At 40.7% G+C, this 24,669-nt stretch overlaps 1 protein-coding gene across 6 annotated transcripts in view; it reads right to left on the bottom strand.

The window, feature by feature from the left end:
* Nucleotides 1–24,669, bottom strand: part of ZMIZ1 (zinc finger MIZ-type containing 1) — a 339,556-nt gene that overhangs the window by 202,426 nt on the left and 112,461 nt on the right. For all 6 annotated transcript variants that reach the window (XR_010081335.1, XM_063405933.1, XM_063405931.1 and 3 more), the window contains one exon: nucleotides 19,214–19,296. The gene's annotated coding sequence lies outside the window, so the exon portion shown is untranslated. The remainder of the gene's footprint in view (nucleotides 1–19,213; nucleotides 19,297–24,669) is intronic.

Genomic DNA, 24,669 nt, shown 5'->3' with positions numbered 1-24,669 from the left:
TACTATTCACCAGCACACAGCTTCAGCAAGTGCAGCTCCTGTCCCCAGCAGGAATGAGGTTGTGCCTGGAGTTCACTCTAAGTCACATAAGTTTATCTGGGGGTAACAGGAAAAAGGCCTGATAAGAGTCACTGAGCTAATCCAACTTACACCTACTGGACCTGAGGGTGGGGGAATGGAGGGAGACACAGAGCACAGAACACACAGAGAACAGATCACCTCAGGAAAAGTAATTTTAAAACCATAAATTTACATTTTACTGGTTCCTTCATGACACACACAACCTACATACTGTACTATGCATCCAAAAACGTGCCAAATCAAGAAACCAAAAATAATCCCCACATCCAGAACTATGTAGGTTTAAGCTTCAAAAGAACAAATTTTCTTAAGAAATATTTGAGGGATGTCTTTTAGAATATTACTTTCCTCCTTTCAAAAGGAAATATTCTTTTTATTCCTTTCCTTAACAAATGCTGTGCAACCTCAAAATCCATGTATGAAGTGCTGTCCCACCACTGTACACTCAAGTGAAGGCATACGTTTCTCAGATAAGTATCAGCATTTGTATTTTTATGCATTCAACACAACCCCCAGGTGTGTGCCTGCAAGCTGGAGGTTTGGCATATGGGAGAGGAGGTTCAGGAGCAGCTCACTGCTCTCCACCTCCTGCAGGAGCTGCAGGAGGGAGGAGAAGTGGGTAAACCTTCCTATGCCTCAGTCTTCCTCTGGGTAAAGTATCAGCAACCTCCAGAGAGCAGAAATAAAACCTCTAGATTGCTGTACACCATAAACTGCAAAGGAAAATACAGAAACACACACGTGACCTTTGCACAGGCAAAAGAATTTTATTCCAAGATCTCAACGCAATGCTACTGCAGGGGAAGACAGGTGCCAAAAAATCCCCAACCCACATGGAAGGAGCAGAGAGAAACAGAACCAAAACATTCTAGCATGCCCATCTGCAATGTGTGTCCTTTCAGAGGTCCACATGGACACACAGGCACAATCAAAACCTCTACTTTCCGTCAAAAAACAAAATGCATGTTGTACAAACACACACATAGCACTATGTGCACCCATTAACTAAAGCTACATTCTTGCATTTACAGAGGAAGAAAAAAAACCAACCCTGACTTCAAACATACAAAAACTTAATGCAAAGTGGACACCTGAGGATTTTGAAGTATCACTTTCCCAGTTACATCAGTAATAACTTTTGTAATTTTGAATTTCCATGATGGGGGTATCCCTTGTAGGTTTCAATTAGTAGTCTTTACTGTCTGAAAGTCTTTACTTTAATCTAATTTTTTTTTCCCCTGCAGTGAAATGTTTTGCCATTAAGCAAAATGGAGGATTAGGAATAATGACAATTAATGGAGCAAATGTTTGTATAATGAAATCATGCTTGTATCAGCAGGCAAAGAGAGAGACTCGGGACAGCCTTTCTCCACTCCTGGTTTTACACTGTGCAGCTTCAGATATTATAGGAAAACAACTTAGAGCAAAAGATTATCCTCTGGCTTCTGATCTGGCATTGTGTTTACTAAGGACACACAGAATTGAATATACCAAGCGACATGTTAGGCAAGCTTAGAACCTAATTTTGTTCTCCCTCTTTTTCACTCCCTTGAAAAGGTTTTGGGGAACATTTGGGGAACATTGGATTTTTAAGACTACCAAGGAATTTTGTGGCTGAGGAATTTAGAAATTAAATTGCCCATTGTCTAGATACCACACTCTTTCAGGGAGACTGCAGTGTGCTTTTAGGTCTCTTTTTCTGAAGCATCTTCTTTTAACATCTATTTATGATCATTCTTGTCTCAAATGCTTTATTCTAAGAACCAGAACAGAATTACAGATTAGATTATAGGCTTCCCACCCACAGCAGAGTTTCATGGACAAGACACAACAGTAACAAGCCACCTTCTCACTTCCATGTAGAGTTAGATAGGAGGTACCCTGTGACAATGCAGCCACTGAAAAATTCCAGAGTACTCCCTCCAATCTCCACTCATCAACTATTCCCAGTTTAGCCTTGCCCCAGCAGTGGCATCCCCTGCATACGGTGTTTATGCAGGAGGCTGCAGAGACTGCTCAAATCCCCACAGGGGCAGAAATGAGGAAAGCTTGCTTCTCACTGAGACTTTAATGCTGTTCTTTGCATTAAGAATCAGGCCTTGCAGAATGGATGGAAAACAGCCCGTGCTGTAAGTATCACTATTTAGTAAGGGTCATTTCTGAAGTGCCAAGGTAACAATCTCTGTATGAAAGAAGCTGTGCTCAGGAGCTTCAATGTTAAAATAAAGGTTTTAATTTTGAAGGGAAGGAAAACTCAGTAAAAAGCAAATTCAATCATCTTCAAAAGACTTCAGTGTATAGCTCAGGAAACACTGGCAGATGCTTTTACCACAATAGGACAAATGAAAATACTTATTGGAAAGGGGAACTTGCTTTCTTGGAAACTTTACTGTGAGTCCTAGAGGCCTTTGTTGCCACCTAGTCAAAAGTCAGCAAGCTTCAAACCAGCTTGCTACCACTTCAGTTTCAAAACATACTCCAGCAGTCTTTCTTTAAAGGTTAAAGACAAACAATTTTCAATAGGTAATTTCTTATACTTGACAAGACTACTAATGTGCAATATTGTGAAGTCTGTCTATAGTAGTATTTCCAAGAGTTCTGCTTGTTTTTACCTGTGAAAAGCCTCTGTCATTTAATTTCTATCCTCTCCCTGAAAGTGAGCAGGTAGCCACCCAAAACACTGCAACTGACACAAAGTGTGTGCACTTCACTAAATTTTACTTCTTTGCCCAATTAAGTGATACCACTGAACAGTGCTTTTATATAAATATTTGAGCATACCATGTTTATTTAAAATATATATATAACCAGGAAGGACTTCAGAGAAACAAACTGCTCTCCATTCTCTTAATTCCCAAGTGCCTGAATAATGGGTCAACTATATAATTTCTCCTTACACTGTTTTCCCAGGAGATGGAAAGCATGGTATACACTCGGGGCTGTATTTTTCACATGCTGAAAAACTCCAATAAATTTAAGATAATATGTGCACATACATGCACAAAGTATGCTTTTTAAAATTCCTTTAACTATTTTAATTGGGGTTTTTTTGGAGTCCCAAAGACACATCTACATTTCGTTTACTTCTGCCAACATGTCTGTACAACATATCTATTCAAAGTAGTGGGTGTTGCAAGATTAGGGGCTGCTTATGCTTTTAAGTAAAACTGCTGACGTTAGTATCATGTAAGATGTACAGAAATCAGGACTGGTAATCCTGGGGATAGGTACTAGGTTACACTGTAATTTACTGGCAGAGTCAGTGTATCCACAAAGGTAAGGTTTAGATCTGCTCTCTCCCAAATTCTGACAAATCAACTGCAAAACTGACTTGTGATAAAATTACTTCTCTCAGCTATACACACAATAGTTTTTCTTTGGTCAATCGTGTGCCATAACAACATGAATTCTTTTTATGAATGGTGTTTTATAGTTCAAGTCTGCTGAACAACCACTGAGTTAAACTATTCAGTTCAAACAAGTTCTTTCACAAATTTTGGCCTTGTTATGGCTGGTTCTTCTTGAATGCTCCAGCTGAAAGATTCATCATTCATAAATGCACACTGAAGAGGTTATAAATCCATTTCTAATGGAAATTTGGGGGCTGCTTACCTTTTCTATGGGCCATTTCCTTACTCAAGGTGTATGACTGGACACAAAACAAGCACTTACAATTGCTACTCCAATTATATTGCTGGCAGAGAAAGAACACTGCCTATTCTTCTTTAATTCCCCTTCTCTCTCCCTTAAGAAAAACCTCAAAACCAAAAATATGTCTCAATGCATAATTTCAGGAAAACCTCTTAGGCTAGAATCTGTGGGACTCCCTCAGTCATTAACATTGTAACAAAGAAGGCCTCGTTATCCGTGTACTTCAGAAAGTATCATGACCCTAAGCCCGATTTTATACTCTGATTTAGTTAATATTTTTGCATTGCTCAACAGCTTTAGCCTAGCCAGAGCACATTCTCAAGCACACATACACAACAATGTGTTCTTAATTACTCTGTTGGTGGGAAAGTCTGTCAGGTTTCTTACCTTTTATTTTTAGCCACTTCCAAGTTCTTTTTGTCCAAGTCTGAACCGGGGAGCAGGGAGCATTTATTTCTATTAATCAATCAATGATGGCAGTGGTGGTGCACTCTAGTTTTTCATTCTGACTGCAAAGCAAAATTAAAAGCTATATTTTGCAAATTTACACATTATAGACTGTAGCAGCAGCTGGTGGACTGCTGCTGAGACAGACCGTCTTTTCCCCTCCAGTCCCCTGTGACTGAGATGGAAGAATTACAGGACAGCACTAGCAGCTGCTGCTGCTGCCCCAGAAGCAGCAAGCCAAGGTCTCTGGAAAAATAATTGGGGAGGCGGGGGAAGGGAAGAAGGGGGACAAAGAAGTTGGGGAGAGCAAGGCACTGCCAAGGCTGGCAGCACAAACAACACACTGCACCTTGCCCTCAAAAGAAGCAAATGAGCTGGTTCGGCCTTCCTTCAGTAGACAGAAGACTCTTAAGCCATTGTGAGACTTGAAAACACCACCAGCTTTTGATAAGGACTTTTACAGAATTAAGAAGGAGTGAGAAAAGGCAATGTTCCTTCCAGTCCGCTCGCAGCAGTTTGCTCTCGAATCCTCTAAAAATAAAGCGCAGTACAATGAGCAACACCCTTCCTTGCAGCTTCATGACAGAGTCATTCCATGGAGCACTCTACAGGAGCACAGGCACAGCCTGCAAGTCAGTGCATGCCCTGTCTCCTGTAAAATAGGGGTAACCAAATCCTCTCTCACTCACATGTAGTCATCAAGATAAATAATTAATGGCTCCAAGACATCATCAGATTTGAAAGCCGAACAAGTGGGAATTATGCCCATTTTAAAAAAGAAAATTGCTCAGTGCAAAAATCAGCTTGGTTATGTATTTGGTCACCTAAGCAGTGGCTCAGTGCAAGCAAGCAATGCCCATCTATGCTGCTCAGCACACTGAATATAAAGCTCATCTCAACAGGATTGAAAAACACAATTACACCGACTGACCAAACCACATCCACCCACATCTGAAAACCTAAAGTTCACCCCAAAGCTTTCGTGTTTCCCAGTGGATCTCCCAGGTTCAGGCTGACCTCTGGGGTCCCGCTGAGTGGGACAGCAATGTGCCTCTGTCCCTGTGAATGAAGAGCACCCTTTACAACAGTGACTTCCAGTTTAAACAGAAGAGACCTGTGAATGCTCATTTTTAAGAGAGATAATCTGTTACAAAAAACCACACATGGGTCAGGCATGTGTGTCTCACTGTTCCTTCTACTAAGGGACTTCAGTGCAATATACTACTTGGTTCAGTGGACACTGCTTCATTTTCACAGCAGTGGCAAAGAATTTCAGATTAGCCATAAGAGAGATTATTTGAAGAAAACATTCAGCTATTCCAAAAGAAAAAGGGAAACAAACACCACTGCCATCACAACAGATGTAGCTTTCTATGTCCTGTTTTACAAAGACCGATTCACAAGACATACATTCATAGCTTAATTCCTGTATGCAGGAATATATATGTAGCTTATCCTTTAATTGGAGGACCTCTTTTCATCCAGTATATTTGGTCATTAAAACAAAGAAAAAAAAAAAAAACCAAAACAGAAGAAAATATCGAAACTTCTTTGAACTGATCTCAGACACATAAGCCAAGAAATACTTAAGGTCAGAAGAAAGTACTGGTGGCTAAAGCAGTTTGCATGGGTTTTGTGTGTCAGAACCCCTCTCAAGATAAGCTAAGAACACTGTATACAAACCCAGCACCATTATAAGCAGACACAGTCCTCTCTCAATGTTTGTATTTCACATTCATTTTGGGAAGCTAGCCTAGTGATTGCTATCTGAAGAAACAGCTTTTGATATATCATCAATTTCCTGAAGAACATATAAGTTTATTGAGCGAAGGTTTTCAGACTCTTATCTCACTTGATAGTATTATGCCTTACTTTTAAAATTTTATTTTTTGAAAACTATAGTTTAAATATTGAGATGGCGGTAGAAGACACTTCCTCAAACTCTAACTACAGGTATCAGCTGCTAAGATTATTAGGGACTCTGTTTAGAAGTTTTTGAATAAAATAAAATAAATCCTTCCTCCTTGGCATATTAGATCCTACATTCTTTCTAAACCCAGAGTATTTAATCAAAGTACTTATACACAAGTCTCAAATCCATCACCATATGAATTTTTAATGCACATAGGAAAGAAATTTCAGCAATGTTAAACCATTTCTGCTGCTACAAATGCTTCAAAAGCCATGACTTCCCGGTGTTACTGATGATAAAGACTGGAACATACATCCAGCATTTATGTCAATTTGTAGCAGTGTAAGTGAGCAAACAGCTGAGGACAGGAAGGGTTAAATTACACAAAAGCCTTCACTGTCTTCCTAAAAGTCTTAACCAGTTAAGAACAGGGCAGATTTTTTCCTCTATAATTCATGAGGAAGAAGAGAATGGCTTGGAATATTGCCACAAGACAACCAAGGCACGTGGCCTCAGAAGTCCCAGAATCACACACTTGGAAATGGAGGAGCAACATAGACCAATAAACAGGGTACAATGACAACCTGCACCCAAAGCAGCCCATTTCTGATAGTGGTATCCTAGGTCTCTATACTGAAAATATTAGCTACGGCAGGCCCCTTCCTCAGCAGCAGCTCTCTCAGTGACATCTCAGACACTCAAATGTTATCTGAAGTTACTCATCTCAGCGACTATACTGTCTCTTTCTCCTCCCTCCTTTTTGACCCAAAGCTATTTTTGAACTTGACCTTCTTTCAGTCTCTCCAGTAAGAAAAAAGCCTTTGATTTTTCTCGCGTTTGGGATCATGATGGAGAGGTAGGCACTATCCACCGTTCTTTGTGTAAGAATGCTTTTTGCTCTCCTTACATCATCTCTTTGTCACTCATTTATTTACCCACAATCCACTTGTTTCATTTATTCACCATACAGGTATCTTTCTTCCCCTCTTGGCTGGGAGGTCTCACAACACAAAAATGTAGGAAAACCATCTACTTCATGAAAATTAATTCAGCAGATGTTTCTCCTTTGCAGTAAGTTACCTTGGTGTAAGTGGTTTTAGACCTACTAAATATAAACACATATGGAGATATTTAAGGTATTCTGTCATTCACTTTGCTTTTCAAGACTGAGAAGTCTGAATTTCAAGAACATAAGAAGTTTGTTTCAAAGAGAGCATGGCCTTACCACACACACATTTTCATAAGACACTTGAAATCGCAGACTGTGCCTGTACTTCATGTTTCATAAACATACACACAGCTTCTGCACTTGGGCAATTACTTCACATTTCATGCAAAAGGCATTAGAAATACGACACCTGGGCTCACACACTTAGCCTGCAGCTTCAGGCTGAAAATGCACTTTTTGTGTGTGTATGTGTGAATGCACAATGTCCAAAAAAGAACCAACTGCAAGCGCACAAAAGGAAGAAAGCAGACATACTGCAAACTACACCCCCTCCATTAGAGAGCATTACAGCTACAAATATTCTGGTAGCTTGTATAGCATATTCATGTTACAAGTGGTAAATTTGGTTTGGATGGACGTATATCCAAAATAATAAATTTACCAGCTACAGAAAACAAAGGCAAAACCTTCCCAAAGATGCTGGATGTTATTGCGGGTATATTCTTACACCACTATCAAAACTGAACGCACTCCTTTAAACTGTTTGCAGAAGTCAAGCTACATTTTGGCAACAAAATGAGCAAATGTAATTGATATCCTGGCTTCACACATAAACCAAAAAATGTTAAAGAACCAGGTGGGTATTACCCAAAATCTTTAATAAGACACAATTTAAGATTAACATCTACAGTCCTGCACCACACTGTAGATGAAGGGAATAAACATCAAAATGAAACTCCACCACAAACCCTATTTCTAAAATACCTTCAATTCATTATTAAGATTCATTCTGAATAAAGAATTTTAATTCTACAATGAACTGGAAAGTGAACCTGTTATCAATTCAACTTTAAATAAACACTGACAATACTTTAAAAAAAATTGACAATGGCTGTTAAAAGGAAAATTCTATTTTTGCCAGACCTATTATTGAGGTTCCCTACTGAGGAACGTACTAAGTTGCTGGCTGATTACTTTATTGTGTAATTATTCAGAACTTATCATATACACATCACCTCATAAGATAATATGGCTTGTCCTATAATCTTCCTATTTTCATGACCAGTACTTACAAGAAGCTAGAGGCACAGGTTGGTTTGGCAAGTATCTGGATCAAAGCAGTATCTGACAATGCCTCAAACTGATAGCAATCAAAGAAAGTCACAACAGAGTCAATGGCCAAGGACAGTGAATCCTGTCCTCCAGATGTTCATCTGCAGTAGGATGGAAGGAAAACAGGCTTTAGCTGTGTACCACCAGTGACAGCAGCAGGACTATTTCAATTTAAAAAAGCAGATGTTGAATTATCTGAAACTTAGTGCAAAAAGTGTTGCAGCATCAGCAAATACATTGAAAAAGCAGTACAAGTGGAACAGTAATGTAAGCATCAGGCCACTATGTATTTCTAGTATGCTACATATATAGCTATAAACTACAATACCTGATATACAGAATGCATTTGATAAACAACCAAGATCTCTCTCATTCAGAACTTTATGGTTTTGCTCGCTGCTGCACCATGATAACATGTGGCTTACTTAGGAAAAGAAGTCTCAAAAAATTTCCATGTTAATTCATTTAACTAAATAGCTGGAATAAAGTTCTCCTCACAAGCTTATAGCCTTATGGCTTCACACATACTTCCTCAAGACCAAAACTTACTTCTTGTGGCACATTAAAAGGAAAAATGGGACTGAAATCTATTTTTATCTACAAGCTTCTGGAGACCTAGTATACAGATGTACATTTCTTGTACTTGCATATGTAATCAATATTTTACATTTTCTATTTTTACTGTAAAATGACAGCTCACAGGAGTAACTGCTAACTGCACAGATCACTGGAGACACACTCTGGAGAGTTCTTTGTATATGGACATTTTTCAGGAAAGCCCACTGCCTTCAACTAGAAAAAATATCCAGTAGGTAGTTCTGACCAAATGGTTGGACAGAACTGGCTTCCTGATACACATTTTAAAACAAAAGCTGGTGACAACCAAAGCAAAATCAAGATCAAAGGAGAACAGTCCTCAAAATCTAAACTGAAACTTTATCCTCTGTGAAAGTAGCCTAGATATATGAAAATAAAAGTTTAGTCTTTTTCCCATGGAAAAAAAAAAGGAAGCAGAGGCAGAGAGTATTGAAATAATTTAAAATATACTGAATAATATTTTAATTTTTTTGCATACATGAAAGCAGTAGGCACAGAAAACATGCTGTTTTGGGTTAATCCAGTCATCCCTCTAACTGGGTATTCATCCTGAGCAGCAGATACCTTTGTAGGCAGGGTACGAGAGCCCAGCTATTGTCTGTGGTTTACTGCCCTCACTCCCAGCCCCCACAGTCAGCCAGCAGCAGGAACATGTGCTTCCCTTCACGTCTGCCCATGGAGCTGTCGTCCACAGCCGAGTTTAACCTGCTGATCTGCCCTCACAGCCTCCTGCAGCAGCAGGTCTGCCAGGTAAGGCAATGCTCCATTGGCACAGCCAGCACTTCTCTACAGATACCAGTCCTGCCACCACTCCCTAGTAAGATTTGAATGCTATCTTACTTATCTTTTGCAGGAAAGACCTGTAATAATAATGCCCAGTTGTCCAGTACCCTCACCACTCCTTTTGAGCACTGTCTGCAGCAGCCAGGCACATCTCTTGTGCATGAGACTTTTCTAAGAATTTCCCATCAGCAAGTGGAGTGCCACAAGAAGACAACAGGTACTACCCTACAACAAATTGGCCCATCTTCTAGATTAGAGAAAACCAAACTCTTGAAATAAGCCAATTGTTGTTGGGTTTCCCCCCTCAACTACCTGGAGCACAGAAAGATCACAGCCATGCACCCCCTTTGTATGATGGCCACTCTGTTATCTGAAAAGGTTATGAACCTCTGACCAACCAGCATGTTACCATTGTCATTCCCACCACTGGAAGTTAAACATAATTTCAACTTCACTTTTTGTCAGTGATCCTTTTTTTTTTTGTTTTAATCATTCTTTTTATTTTTAACAAATGTTCCCACCACCCCAAAAGCTGTAGTTTCAACAAAATGAAGGAAAGACGAGGGAAGACTGGTGTGGTGAAATTTGCTATTAGACAGCTAGGCTACTTGTGCAATGATTATCTGTTTAGAAAAATGATCCAAAGCTACTATTTACATGTTTAAACTAACCCAGCCCAGTTTGTCTCTAATGGTGCACAGAATAATCGTATGAACTATCTAGCTAGCAGATCTGAATGGCAGCAACTTCTGCCAGAGGCAGCAATGAGGTGCTGAGAACACATGCTTTTCACAGCCTAATACTCTTTCTAAATTCAACCAGAGCTGTCTGAATGATGACTACATTTGAAAAGAGGTATCAAAATCATTATGATGGGCCACACACATGAATTTAGAAGGAATTTCTAAAGCACAAAGGGGAGAGAGCCATTCCTCTCCTTTAGTATAGTCAACCACAAGAGCGCCCCTGCTCCTTAGTGCTAGGGTCTGCTCTGGAAATACCCACCTTGGAGCACAGAATTTTCCATCACTCTGGACACCTGCTGACACCAAAGCCAAACACTTGAGTTTATGCTTGTTTCTCCGTTGCTGTGATTCATACAGAAAGTCCCCCAACCCTCAGTGCAGTGCTCTCTCACCAGCCATTTGAGCCATCTGTGTCTATTACTGCCCTTCCATTCCTCTCTCGGTGTTTGTTGACCGTGCAAGTGGTGCACAGGTGATATACTGGGCTGAGGAGGGGAGGAACATTGGTGACCAACATGTCATTTATTTTTTTTAAACCCCTAATCTACATATTTGAAGAGGCAAAGAAACAGAGAATATACGATTCACCCTTGACATTCCACCAGATAACTTCAATCCTGTAAAATGCCCCCTAATGACCTGAATATAATACCATGGTGTTACAGTGTCACTTTAATACTGCAGGGTTCTTCCTCTGGCAGTGCAGTCTGCAGACTTAATATGTAATGTACAGGATTATACTGCCACTAAAATACTACTTAGTGCTGCAGAAATTTCAAATTAATTCAGGGAGCTAAATCATTATTCAACTCTGCCTTTGCAGAGATTCCCCTGGTTGTTCTAGTAACAGGGATTTTAGAACTAGAGGGTTGTTACTGTCTCTTCAAGGCTTGCTCAAAAGGAGAAGTGGCCTCTAAACTGTCAAGCAAGTTAATGCAGTGATGCATGGATGTTTGTGACTAAAAAATAGTTTGAGAAAAATGGGCTCAAATTTTAAGACAGCTCTTAGCAATGTGGCTGATGAATTATTTTATTATTTAACAATAAATTAGGAGACTAGCCCAGTTTTCTCTATATTTATATACATACACATTCCTATGTTCCCATCCACCACCACTCTCCTCCTCAGACAGAAGATTTCATAATAATTGAGGGGACATATTCTTGATGAAGCCAATGACGCAACTGCTGGTAACTGATCAAACTGATCTTTGCCAGTTGAGGATGTGGCTTTCAAGTCATTCTGAGCTCCAGCTTTTCAGACCTAAATAAACAAACTTGAACTTTTTACAGCTCCTGGTTTCTTCTTCCTGAATAATTCCTGTTACTAATGAGTATCCTGTACTTTGAGGTAACTACAGCACTTCAACACTTAAGATGGGCCAATCCTTGCCACTGCATTAGAGCCAGTGTACACAGTAACTTGCTAACATATGAAGTAAAGGAAGACAAAAAACAGTGGATGGGCTAATCATAAAAGCAAGTTTCTATCCTCTGAATGTTTGCCCATTTTTTAACATAATGTTTAGATTAGTTTCTGTTTCTCAGTTAAAATACCAGGCTGCTCACTTCTACAATGAGGTTTCTTAAATCCGGGAAGCGTTCCCAAGATAAACTGAAAAAAATCCTCAAACCAAAACCCCCACAAAAACAGTGGTAAAAGAGGAACAAGATAGGGCCAAACACACAGGCTGAAAACAACTTGTGGCAGTGAGTCTAAATTAGGAATAATCAAACTTTCTCCTTATTAAAACTGTTACCTACTTCCTCATTCATTAATATTGTCCTTGTTTACACTTGCAGCCAGGCCAAAGATTTTCCCCTCCCTCCAAATATAATTTCCTGCTATTGACAGACATGTTCAAGTGCTGGATGTGTGTGTGTCTACATGGCATACTGCAGGCAGAGGCGAACCTTCCTGGCCACCATCCAAGCCAGCTGTAAATGAGCCAGCTCCAAACTGGAAGCTGTGTAAGCACAATTAGCACAGCAGTAAGCCTGATCTAACACATCCTGCCAAGAGACCGAGCTTATTAGCTCGAGCTCAACACAATGCGAACGATGGATGTGGGGCTTCTGCTTCGGCTCCACACAGAACGTGGGCAGCTCAAGACAAGCACATCAAGCTCGTATCTGCCCACAAGACAAGGTGTAAGTACATCTTCTCTTGGGGTATACTCTCTGCTGCAAGCACCGTGCTGTCCCTCTGCATGAACTCCCAAAATAATCTGAGTGCTGTGAAATGGAGGGAACAGGGGTCTCCAGGTGAGAACTTCTGAGGCAGTATAAGAAAAAAGGCACCAGGCAGGTATTTAGGCACCAGGCACGGAAAAGGCCAAAAGGAAAGGTGAGGGAAAGGCAGAGCAAAGCACTGCAAGACTCTACAAACTGATAAAGAGCACTCCACTTCTGGCTGCAGTCAGGTCCAGAGCAATAATGACCAAAAACCATTACCATGCTGTAGATGATAAATGGGTTCTGCACAGGTGCTCCCGCCAACAAACAAAGAATTCACTATTTTTGGTAGACATTCGAACAGTCCAAAAGGAAAATGTGCTCAGAGAAGGAAATGTGTTATCAAACTGGGACCTAAGAACCTAATACTACCCTGGTGCCATAGTTTTTATTAAAGGAACAGTGTCACTCTAGTGGTTGGCAACAGTAGTATGACAAACTTATAAATTCAGAGCAAAATCAGACAAAAATCAAAGGGTAGCAATGAAAATCATCAGGGGAAAAAAAGGCATATTTTAAGAAGAGTGTCTGAAGAGACTGAGAATGTTTACATTTACAAGGACAGTAATAAAATGGTCATTGCTAAACTGTATTTAGCAGAAACCAACCTACACAAGTTAGTGAGCTTCTGCCCACCCAGTAATAGAGTACATGCAAAAGAGGAAACTCCACTGAAGTGCTCCAATCAAAGGCAACAAAGAAAACACATAATTTTTGTTGCATTCTGTGTCAACAGATTATTCTGTAGCAAACACTTAGTATCTTTGGAAGGTGGTGTTCATGCCTGTTTTCTTTTTCCTCCCACTCTACTGTAAAGGAGTATTTTTAGCTTTCAGCTTGAGCCTTCTGACGTATGGGACAGGTATAAGCAAGAGAGAGAGGGGACCCCACAGGGTGTGGCAGACACACTCCTCCACACATTCATGTTAATGCAGATTAATTAGTTTGCTTTTGACTTCTGAGATTTTTAGATTACATTGCGTATGTGGAGATTATTTGCTAGCTTAAAATGTTTGAAAACGTTTGTTTGAGCTGTGGTGAAGACTACACATTCTCAGCAGAGTACAGGCAGTTTATATACTTGTCCCTGTCTCTTGCCTGATAATCAGTTTGGGTGATACACCTGCTGGCATTTCACACAGCATTCCTCACACTCTAGTAACACAGATCTCAGTCATATATATCTTTATGATTCAAGGCAGCATCTGAATCACTGATACTTGCTTCAAAGGAGTGTTTTTCTTCCCTTTTCCCTATCCTTTCATAAACTTCTAAAAACATGACCAAATCAAACCAAATTAATCACACCAGGTTAAGAGACATAGACAAAAGGAAAACTGAGAGCTGAGATTACACTTGCACTGCTCTTTTGTCTTGAGAAGGAAACAATTTTCTCTCTCTATTCCCACTTAAAGGCCTGAAAAAGAAAGCTATGCTGTCAGAAATATCAAGGTCTAATAAAATGTGTGAGAAACCAGTTATACTTTGAACTTACTAACTTCAAAGAGGTGAAATAGAGAAATGTAGTTAAATACTATTTGTTATAAGACATTTAAGAATACGCAACAGTATGATTATTGTAGGTTAATTTAACCTTATTTAGATTTTTCAGTCATTTAAAAAAAATATATGTAATCCTCAACCATTGTTCCAACAGCAACAACTGTTCTGAAACAGGATTTCAATTTACACACACATCTAATATATCGAAAATATATAGTATGCATAAGTACAGTCAAATAACCATTCACTCTCTTTACTTACACATACTTTCAGTGAAAAGATAAATCTTGGCTTATAAATCAGCTGATCTAAAATACTGTAAAAGAACACATTTCTAATAGTCAGAAGAAAACACTGGGGAGGTTAACACAAGGGGAAAAGGGAAGGTAGAGAAGTAAAATATTTGCCAGTTAGCTCTGAATACTTTTGTATTGAACCAAAATAAATACTCAATCTGCGTATTTCTTTTGGAAATATTTCTTTGCAGAGAGGAATGCAAGTTAGCATCCTTTAAAAGGCCATAAGAATCTTGTACATACCACCATAAAGTAGCTCTAGTACGGGATACAGCAATCTTCCATGCAGTGACATGATAAACAATCCTTGAATACTGATTTTATTTGTTCTTCCTTCAAAGCAATACTTATTTAAAAAAATAAAAGGAGAAAAGAATCAGAAGCCATCTGCCAAAGGAAGTCCCTCAGACTAAAAGGCCTGTCTATGCTCACTATGTGTACATTGCTTTTTGTTTAGACAAAGTAAAACCAGGATAGATTGCAATGTGTCTGCACAAGGTTCTTCTATTTTTAGCTAATACTGTCCTGCCAGTATCAATTCATCCAGATAGAAAATTCTTCATTAAAAATATAATTTACTTTGGTTGCTTTCCACTATGTTGAAGTGACATCTTTCCCAACCACTGTCAAAGGCCATTAGGAACACAGAGCTTTTGAGAACAAGTTCCAACCATGACTCCCCTTGGCCTGCCTAAACAAAAGTTTCCTAAGAAGGCTTTGGAATCCTTAAACGGGAAGGGGCAAAGCCAAAGGGCATGAAAAATATTATTTGGATATACATAGTATCAGTACAAAATTATAAAAAATCTTTGCACTGTCTCATACAGGCACCAAGTGACAAACCAGTGAAATATCCTAAGGAACAAGACAAAACTTTGGAACACCTCCAAAAATACCCCAGGAAGCTCTTGTGTACTATTTCTGCTACCTAAATAGGTGGAATTCTTCACCTGAAACTTGGGGTGCTACAACATTTTACTAAAAAGTACAACACTGAAGACAACTCAAGCAAGAACTTACCAACATTTTACACAGCTGGACACATTTCTGTGTGTCCACCTGGAAAAAAAACCCCACATATACAAGCAGATAAGCTCAGATTAAAACACAGTTTGCCTTTGGACTCATGGCTTACTTTTACAGGAGATTACTTATATATACCAGAGCATTTATATTTAAGCCATTATTTGAAACGATATTTTCCCTACAAATTACAGTACAACAGTTTCAGAACAACTTCTTAGTTTCATCCCATTCCCTTCTCAATCAACTCCTCTAGCTAAGGACCAGTAGAATAGGAGTCAGACAATGTGACAATCTGTGGCAATCAGACGTCATAAAACTTATTGAAATAAAACATAAGATGTACTTTACTAACGTAAATGATTCTAGACTTCATATATTTCAACACTAGGAGAATATAATTCAATCATTAGTCACATTTAAACAGAGAACTCAGAAATTTCAGCAGGGGACAGGAGAAGGGAGTGAAGAAGCCCTGTCAAAGGGCAGAATCCAAGCCCTTGCTCAATTCCAGATCTACCCATGCTCCTCCTCCAAGTGCCACTCTGGGGCCTGAAGTTGGGAAAAACCAACTCTACTGCTTCATACTTAAACGAGAAGCTCAAAGACAAACCACGCTGCCTTTCTGTAACTTCTGATGCAATACATAGTCTGATTCAGCAACAAGTCTGTCTTGATATAGCTATACACCTCCCACTGACCACATCCTGAGCAGCTTCATGGACACGGGCTCATTGCTGGGGGATTTTCACAAAGGCAATCTGAAACAAGCAGTTCCTATCTCTGGCCAAATGTTACCAGCTCCTGCTGATGGCCTTTGCCCCACCCCTCCTGGTCGTGTCAGGACAGCTTCATGCTCAGAGAACAGACTTGATTAAGCTAAAATAGTCCATTCATCCTCCCCCCCTTCCCCATTTTTGGTGGGTTATTTTAAAAACTGATTTGTTCTCTGCCCTTGTTCAACAGGCAGCTTGGCTGGAAGGGGAAGGGAGGAGGAGAAGAGCAGCTCTGCCAGCCCGGGCTGTAAGAGGGACTGCAGGGCTCCTTCAGCCCACCTTGCCACTGAGACATAACACATCCATGGCATTACAGGCACACGGAGGTGCTCATAATCCCAGTTTAAGGTGGTGTTTGCAAAATCGGAAAAGGAGCATGAACTATTCCTACAGTTAGATGGAAGAGGTTTGCATAATCTTATCCCTCATATCCCAGGAGCCAGAACTAATTCTGTGCTTTTCTGATTTGACTTGGGGATTCTACGTCACCACAGCAGGATTTAAGAACTGGCTCTTCACTCTAACCTTGTCTGAGTGCTCATCTTTTGTTTGCATTACTCTGCCTTGCAAGATGACAGCTATCAAGTCAGATTACTGAATGCCACTCACAGTGACACATGCCAAAAGTAAACCATTAAGACCATCTAAATAAGAGCCAGGCTTAATATGTAGGTTGCCAGGTATTACATCTAGTAAGAAATAATTCTAGACAAGTTCAGCAATTTAAAAAATTACTAAATATTTTAATTTAATTCTCAAAGTTCACTGGAGTAATCAAATAAAAACTCTTCTGAATTCCTAAAAGAACCCTACATTTGAAGTGCAATGAATTTAGGCTGTCAGGAAAAAAAAGAGTTGGGGGTGGGGGGAAATACAGCAATATTTTTAAAATCCTCCTAACCCCCACTGTTTTTTCTGTGTGTTTGTGAAGCCTCCGGAAATACCATGGCAAACATTCCAGCTCTACAGCGGCGAGGCCACATGACCCAAAGGCACAGCAAGGAACCTCTTTCCCAAGTTTCCTTATGGTACAGAAAAGTGATTTTTATTTTACTTTTGAAAATGAGGATCCAAGTCTAGGGAAATCTCCAGGAAATTTTCAAGGGTACAGTTTTAAAAACAGAGTGTTTCTTGATGTGGTGGGGTTTGGCGTTGTATTTCTTTTTGTTATTCATTTGCTGCATTTCTATGCCTGCACATACTATTTTCATTATCTAAGACCAGCATCTCAGACCTATATTCAGGGACCAATAAATACAGTATACTGTTTAAGTAGACTCTAAAAACTACTTATAATGTTCTCTAGATCTTCTATTAGAGATAAAATCAGCACTGCTGCATTTCTTAATATAGCCATGATCTTTTCCTGGTAAAAATTATGCCACTTAAAACTCACCTCCTTCTTGTCTTTTGGGATTATTTCAGCTAGCACTGTTAATGAAAGGATTTATGCAAACGAGCTTTACCAAACACTACAAAAAAAAATACTCAAAATCCGAACGTGAATCCCAACCTTGCATTTTTACAATCATGTGTAAACACTTGGAAGTAACTGAAATACAGCAGTATTGGCGAATCATAATGTAATAAGTGAGTATCAGAAATTTGTGGTTGTCTGAAAACAACATAGCAGGAAGCACTGGGAAGGAAAACAGTCCTGCAGTAGAAATGCACAGCAAATGGCAGGCACTCACCACTAACTTGCTTGGTAGCCATGTCAGAAATGCTTCTAATTATCAGAGGTAAAAGAGGGATGGCATTTCTGCTGGAAGCAAGTTTTACACTTTAGTCTTTCCTCTCCCTTCTCTTTCAGCCTATAAATATTAGTCTTGCACATTTTTCTCCCATACGGCTCTTGAAAAGGTTGAGTTTTTCAAGGCTGAGAGCAGACAGAATGTTCATCAAGAAATGCCTTGAGGTCAACTGCCTGTAACTCATCAAAGTGCAGCACTGAAAATATGGATGAGGTGGATTATACAAGCATGGTAAAGCAAATTTAAAATAATAATAATAAAAAAATTCTGTGTTCTGATGATCAGTAACATTTTTTCTTTTTGGAAATGGGTTCAGTTATGCACCCCCAGTGGTGATGGTCACAGGGTACTGACACCCCCCCTAATTTCAGGTGCATTCAAAACAACTACAGATGCATGGAAGTGTCTTTAGTGCTATTTCCCAATATATGGAAATACCACTGGGATATGACAAGGAGCAAAAAGAGAGAAGACCCACACAGCAGCTGGTCCACAAGAAAATTATGATGTAGGCCAAATTCTTGTGAAGCAATGAACTGCTCTGAAAATAAGGCAGAGATCAGCTTACCTATGACTTTATAAAGTACTTAAAATATCTTTAAAAATCCCAAAATCAAAAGAAAAGCGGCAACAGAACAAGCCTGCAAAGATTATTTTTCTTAAGTGAAGGAGGAAACAGAAACCCTAGAATGCCCAATTGTGCTTTTTTTAAAATTCTGTACAACAACTAGACATAAGATATTGAACACATTATTGAAACTACTGTTCACTTCTACTCAGGGATTTCTGCTTAGTTTATTATAAATGCACATTTATTGGCAGCAAGTAGAACATATTATTACTCTGTTTTATAGCTCGAACGGCTCACGCAAAGAGTAATTTGTTTGTATTCTGTATCAGGATCAATACTGTACCAGGGATAGCCCGAGGAATGTTTATGCTGAGGGCTTTGCTTGCAGTGTTTTGTTGTTGCAATCAATTGACCAAACAGGGCTGCTTCTTAAAACAACAAATAAACTATGATAGTGACCAGATCAGCCATTCAAGCATCAAACACGACAGTGTCTGGAAAAAGAATGAAGGCCCACAAGTGTTTTTACTGCTTGATGACACACACAGCTTTCCTACCTGAGTATTTCCCACCGGCCTTTCTTCCTCTCAGTAGCTGGGGACTGTTTCCTCAACGCCCTCACATAACAAGATCCATTTTCCTGCAATCAAAATACAGACACATCATGCTTCCATTCTCCTGCAGAACACAGCAGCATTTGAATCAGCTCAGTAAAAGACCTGAAATGAATTAAGAGCATTTAGGAGTCCAATGACCAAGCCAGGAGGACCAGATCTGAGGCTGAGCTGGGGTTCCAGCCCAGCTCTTGCTACCCCCAAGCTTTTGAGACTCACTCAGCAGTTTAAGTGTTACAGGTTTTTATGCCTGTAACAATGAAACGAAGAAAAGATAATGAGAATTCTGTTGAGGTTTATATCAAAATTTCCTGAGCCAAATGGTAATTTTTTTTCAGTTAAAGGTCATGCTGAAGTCTCTTTTATTCTCTTTATAAAGAGTACTCACTGATGGTTGTGAGCTAAGTGCCATTAAAAAAGATAAACCAACCCCCAAACACTGCTTAAGAAAATACACCAAAATACCTCAGAACCACCATCCCCTCTGTAGCAAAACAAAACAAGTTTATGGATTACACTGGCACAGCACTGCAACTTCTAGGAAATGTTTTTTTAATTATAGAGAAAGATTGCAAAGGGAGACGGGGGAATGTTTACGGGTAGTCTGTATTTTGTTACATGCTGTTTCAGCAGGCAGACAAGGTGTCCTTACAGCATTATACTACCAGGCTCCAAAACTCAGCAAATATTAAGAAAAGTAACACAGTGACTACATTTTACCTCTCTTTTGACTGACTTCCAAATAACTTCCATACCAAAAAAAAAATTCCATTAAACCTGAAAAGGCACATACTACCAGAAAAAAAAAAAAAAAAAACAAAAAACCAACAAAACAAAAAACAACACAACAAACCCCACACAATTTGCAATCAGTCCATGTTTCTCCTCAGTGACCAGCTGTGGGAGCAGATACTTTCATAAAACTCAAATGACACAGAAGTCACAGGTGACTTAAAAAAAATGCAGAAGAAAAGCCTCAAGTTATTACAAATAACTTGTTAGTTGCATCCAATGTTTGTCCTGCAGTCATATTTATCCATTTCACTGGTAATTCACAAAGAATAACAATACAACTGAAAACCCTCTTAGAAACAGTCATCCCAACCCCAACACACCCAGTGTCACCAAGGGACTGTCTGCTTCACACAGGGACACTGCTGGTTTTCTTGTCTCACAAAAGGGAATTTTAGAGAAGTTACATATTGACAAGCACTCTGGGTGAATGATCGGCTTTAAGGCCTCATTGAACTGTGAATGTTTTTGCCCAGAAAGGATTTATTCTCATCCAGAAGTTTTCTCCAGTGCTTTTTCTTTTGCTTATACAAGGCAGGAAAAACATGTTCATTGATTCAAATTTAGTATGTGTTAACATGACTTTCTCAGCTAATGCAGACTGGTCTTTAATGAAGTTGCAATTAGTTATTTTAGTTTGTTTCTCCAAAGGAAAAGCTTTTTTTCTGCCTGCTCCAAATCTGGGTACCATTCCAGTTGTAACCAGATTGGACTTTTGGCAGATCAGGCTATAGCACTTATCTGGACACTGGAATTTTGCCTCTCACTCCTCTCTCTCCTCTCTCCTGGACTCTTACTTCCAACACTGCATTTGTGCAGCTGTATGGTTTGCTGGAATGGGGGAATTAATTTCCTTTGTGCCAACACCACACAGGGAGCGGGCCCAAGACAGGAGTGATCAGCCACCATGGCAGAGGATATGAACAGAGGCTGTTTAAACCAGCTTGAACAGCACTGCTGCAGCACACAAACCCAAAGCTGTGCCCCTCCTCCGGGCTTTATTCTGCCCATCTGTAAAACCAGAACCACAATTCTTACTTTGTTTTATAAAGCACCTCTTAAAATAAAAGGGCTATCCATTAACATTTCTGTGAATTCCCATTACCGACCACCCACCCCTTTCCTAAACCTGGTCCAGGCTGATTCTGAGGACACTGGCACTGTCCCCACCAGCATCTGCTCCCTGCTTTCCCTCACAGCCTGCTCAGGGGCTGTACGATGTCCCCACCACTCCAGCCTGTTCCGTGCCCCCACGCCAGCCAACACACCTCACAGGGTCCTGCTGGGAACCACAATCACCTTCTAAAAATAAAACTAGCTTCTTAAAGCCTGCTCCCTTTCTCTCATCCTGTTTCTAGGTGGATCCCCTAAACAGTCTCACTGGCAAACTTCGGGGGTGGCAGGCTACACCTGAAAATGAGAATAGATGGTAGAGAAGAAGTGTCAAGTGGAAAGCCCTTACACCTGGCTTGGCTCAGCCACCCTTCCCAGGGGTGTTCTGAGCCTTCCTGTGGCACAAGAACTGGATGCTGCACAATTCCCGGCGCTGCCCACATCCACCCCGCGGTCACGGCCCGCTGTGCAGCAGCACGATCGGACCCTGGGGAGCACCAAGGCCTCGGGGCAAGCACCCGCCCGGCCCTCAGGGGGCTGTGGGCTGCCATGGGGGAAGGAGCAGAAGGCTTCCTGCTCCTCCGGAGACAGCAGGGGGAGCACAGAAACCCACGGCCATTTTTGGCCACAAATGCTGGCTACGGACCGCGGGGTGCTCGCAATGCTGGACACTCTGCGTTAGGCCCCTCCTTCAGTGATGTGTATGCGGTGCCTCACAAGTGCACCACAGGCACAACTTTGCTCCGAGCAGATCACCCCGCAAAAACCCACTCCGTGAAGGAGCCGACAGGACAGGCGGGAAGGCTGCTGGAGAGGCTGCGCAGCACGGCTGCCAACGCCAGCGGTTTTATCGTGTCCCCTGCAGCACCAGGAACTTTTCCTAAAGCCAGCTCTCCAAAGTCTCATCACCACATAAAAATTTCAGCTTTCCACTCGTTGTTTGGTTTTTTGTTTTGTTTTGTTTTGGAGGGGGGAGTGTTGTATGTTTGTTTGTTTTGCCCATAGCCCAGGCAATGCCCCCCACCCCTGCAGCCCCTGCTCCTAAACCCACCAATTTTGGCCCAATATACCACATAGTTTCAACAGTTTTAACATGCTCTGTTTCTCAGTGATTTTGCCAAAATTAATGGAAACCGTCTATATATATATAAGGGAAACACCCAGAGCAAGTTGTGCATTACAAGTCTTAAAATTAAAGTGTATAAAAAATACTGTAAGGAGGAACTGGAAGAAATCCAATTGGGAAGTAACAAGGAGTTACAATCCTGCTCCTCCTCCTCAGCCTTACCCTCTGTGGAAAACAAGAGCAACTCCAGGGTATCTCACTGTCTATATCTCAGCACTTAGCCTATGCTGGACTTAAATAACTGTAAATAAATCAATCTCTAAGGGTAACCAAAAGTAAACCCTTTAGTTTCCACACACAAACTATCACTTGGACTCCACATACCCAAACAAAAATGAAGAGAGCAAATAGAAAACACCCACAAATTCTTAAAAACAAAAATACTCCTAGGATAGACAGTTAAAGAATGTTGTACAACCTTCCTATGAAAATGCATAAGGCAGGTGCATTTCAGGGTATTTTCCTACTTTCACAAATTATTTCGAAGTTCCAGCATTATTCTCCTTGAACTGCAGAACATGTTCAAACTGAAAATTCCCGTAAAACCACAGCATGTCAGCAATCCCAACTTCTCATTTATCCACAGCTGTAACTGGGTCATAAGTGAAGAACACAAAGTGCTGCTCTTCCTAAATAAGCTTGCTGACCAGCAAGTGTACTTCTGCTATGTGAAAACATAACAAACTTCTACAGAGAGTTTAACTATTATATGCAGTCCTTATTAGGTATCATAGCCCTCTATCAGGACCTTTTAGAAACTTAAGCTTTCTTGAAATTCTAAAGCAACTCAAAATCAACAGTGAGTATGTGTCTGATGAGCATCAGATGCCATCCACACTGACAAGGAAACAGCCTGCTAGTTTAGTAAGAGAAAAGAAAAAAATGTTGTTTAAGTAATGCAAAATAGGTGAGGGTTTTGGGGAGGAAAGAAGAGACACAGACTAATGTTAGTGCAGGTTGGTGTGTTCCTTCCTGGGCAGAGACAGAACAAGGGAGGAAAGTAACGCTGGGAAGATCTGTGCAGAGGGAAGCAGGACTGCAGCTTCTGACTACTTTCAACTTTGCCTACACCTAGCCTCGGTCCTCAGTAATCCTTATTAAAACAGGAACTAAAAAACACACAAACACATCACACCAAGATGCAGCAGCCACATGGCTGTGAAATGCAGACACTTGTCTGATGGAACACACAGGATGCACACCCCTTCCAAACACAAGTAGCAGCCACAGAACGTGGCCAAGCTGCACTGGAGCCTGCCCTGTGCCTCACCTGGCAGCACCTAACACCTCCTCCTCCCTGCCCCGGCGAGCCCTCCTGCCTTCATCCCAGTGGGGCTCCTCATGCCCTGCAGAGTCCCAGGAGAAGCCTGGGCCAGCACTCCCATTTCCTCCTCCCAAAATAGAAGCAGCAAGTTCTCACAGGGGGCTGCTGCACTGAACAGTGCAGCCACTCAGACACTCGGTCAAACCAGTGGCTCCTGTATCACATCATTACTACAACCAGTCCTCCTGGAGATTTCTCAAGCTCACCCTGTTAGGCAGAATGCTACAAGGGTACAGCAAAGTAAGAAAGAGTCACAGCAAAAAGGATGGAAATTTTCTTGTGTTTTTTCCCATCTTATTTCTCACCAGTGCGTAGAAGCAAAAGTTTTGTTTATGTAGTCACCATTTTCTCAGTTCTCCCAATTTAAAAAATCAAACAACTACCTTTAGTTTTGTCTCTGCATAAACAGAAATGAAACCCTTCTCAAACTTGTACTTCACATTATTTCAAAAAAAATAACACATAACTGAAGTACACATTTTGTCAGGTATAGAAAACCATGGATTTGCAATTTCCTTATTTTGAGACGGAAAGGAAAGGTCCGGTTGTTGTCATACCCTATACATTTAAGGCTTAACAGCAGCCATTCGCAGTATTGTGATCTCCAGTTTAGAAAAACAACAAAATCCTTTTCTTCTCCCAAGTTGTTCCACAAAAATCTAATTACTCAAAGAACCACTCTTCCAATCCTCTTCTCTTTTTCAGGCTATATCTAAGATGCGTCCAGTGCCCCTACAAACATGGCCATGAGTTGGCCAAGACTGCTGTATCCCACGTCTCTGTTCTCTTGTCACAGACCTGGAAACCCTGAAGTCCCTGGGCACTGCTGCACCCACCTCACACCCCAGATTCAAGGGGCTGCATGTGAGTCAGTAGAATAGATCAGGGGTTTAAGCAGGAACAGGGAAATAGGACTAGGAAGACAGGCATTTCCGCACATCTTTGCGAAACTGCAATCTGATGGAGGTGGTTTTGGCCCAGGCTGAAATAGCAAAGATTTGGTGAGGCTGCCCCGTGCAAGGCAGTCCAGGCAGCTCCTCCTCC

Source organism: Prinia subflava, chromosome 9 (genome assembly GCF_021018805.1).
Source record: "Prinia subflava isolate CZ2003 ecotype Zambia chromosome 9, Cam_Psub_1.2, whole genome shotgun sequence".
NCBI classification, from domain to species: Eukaryota; Metazoa; Chordata; class Aves; order Passeriformes; family Cisticolidae; genus Prinia; species Prinia subflava.
This window is presented reverse-complemented; position numbering and strand designations above follow the sequence as displayed.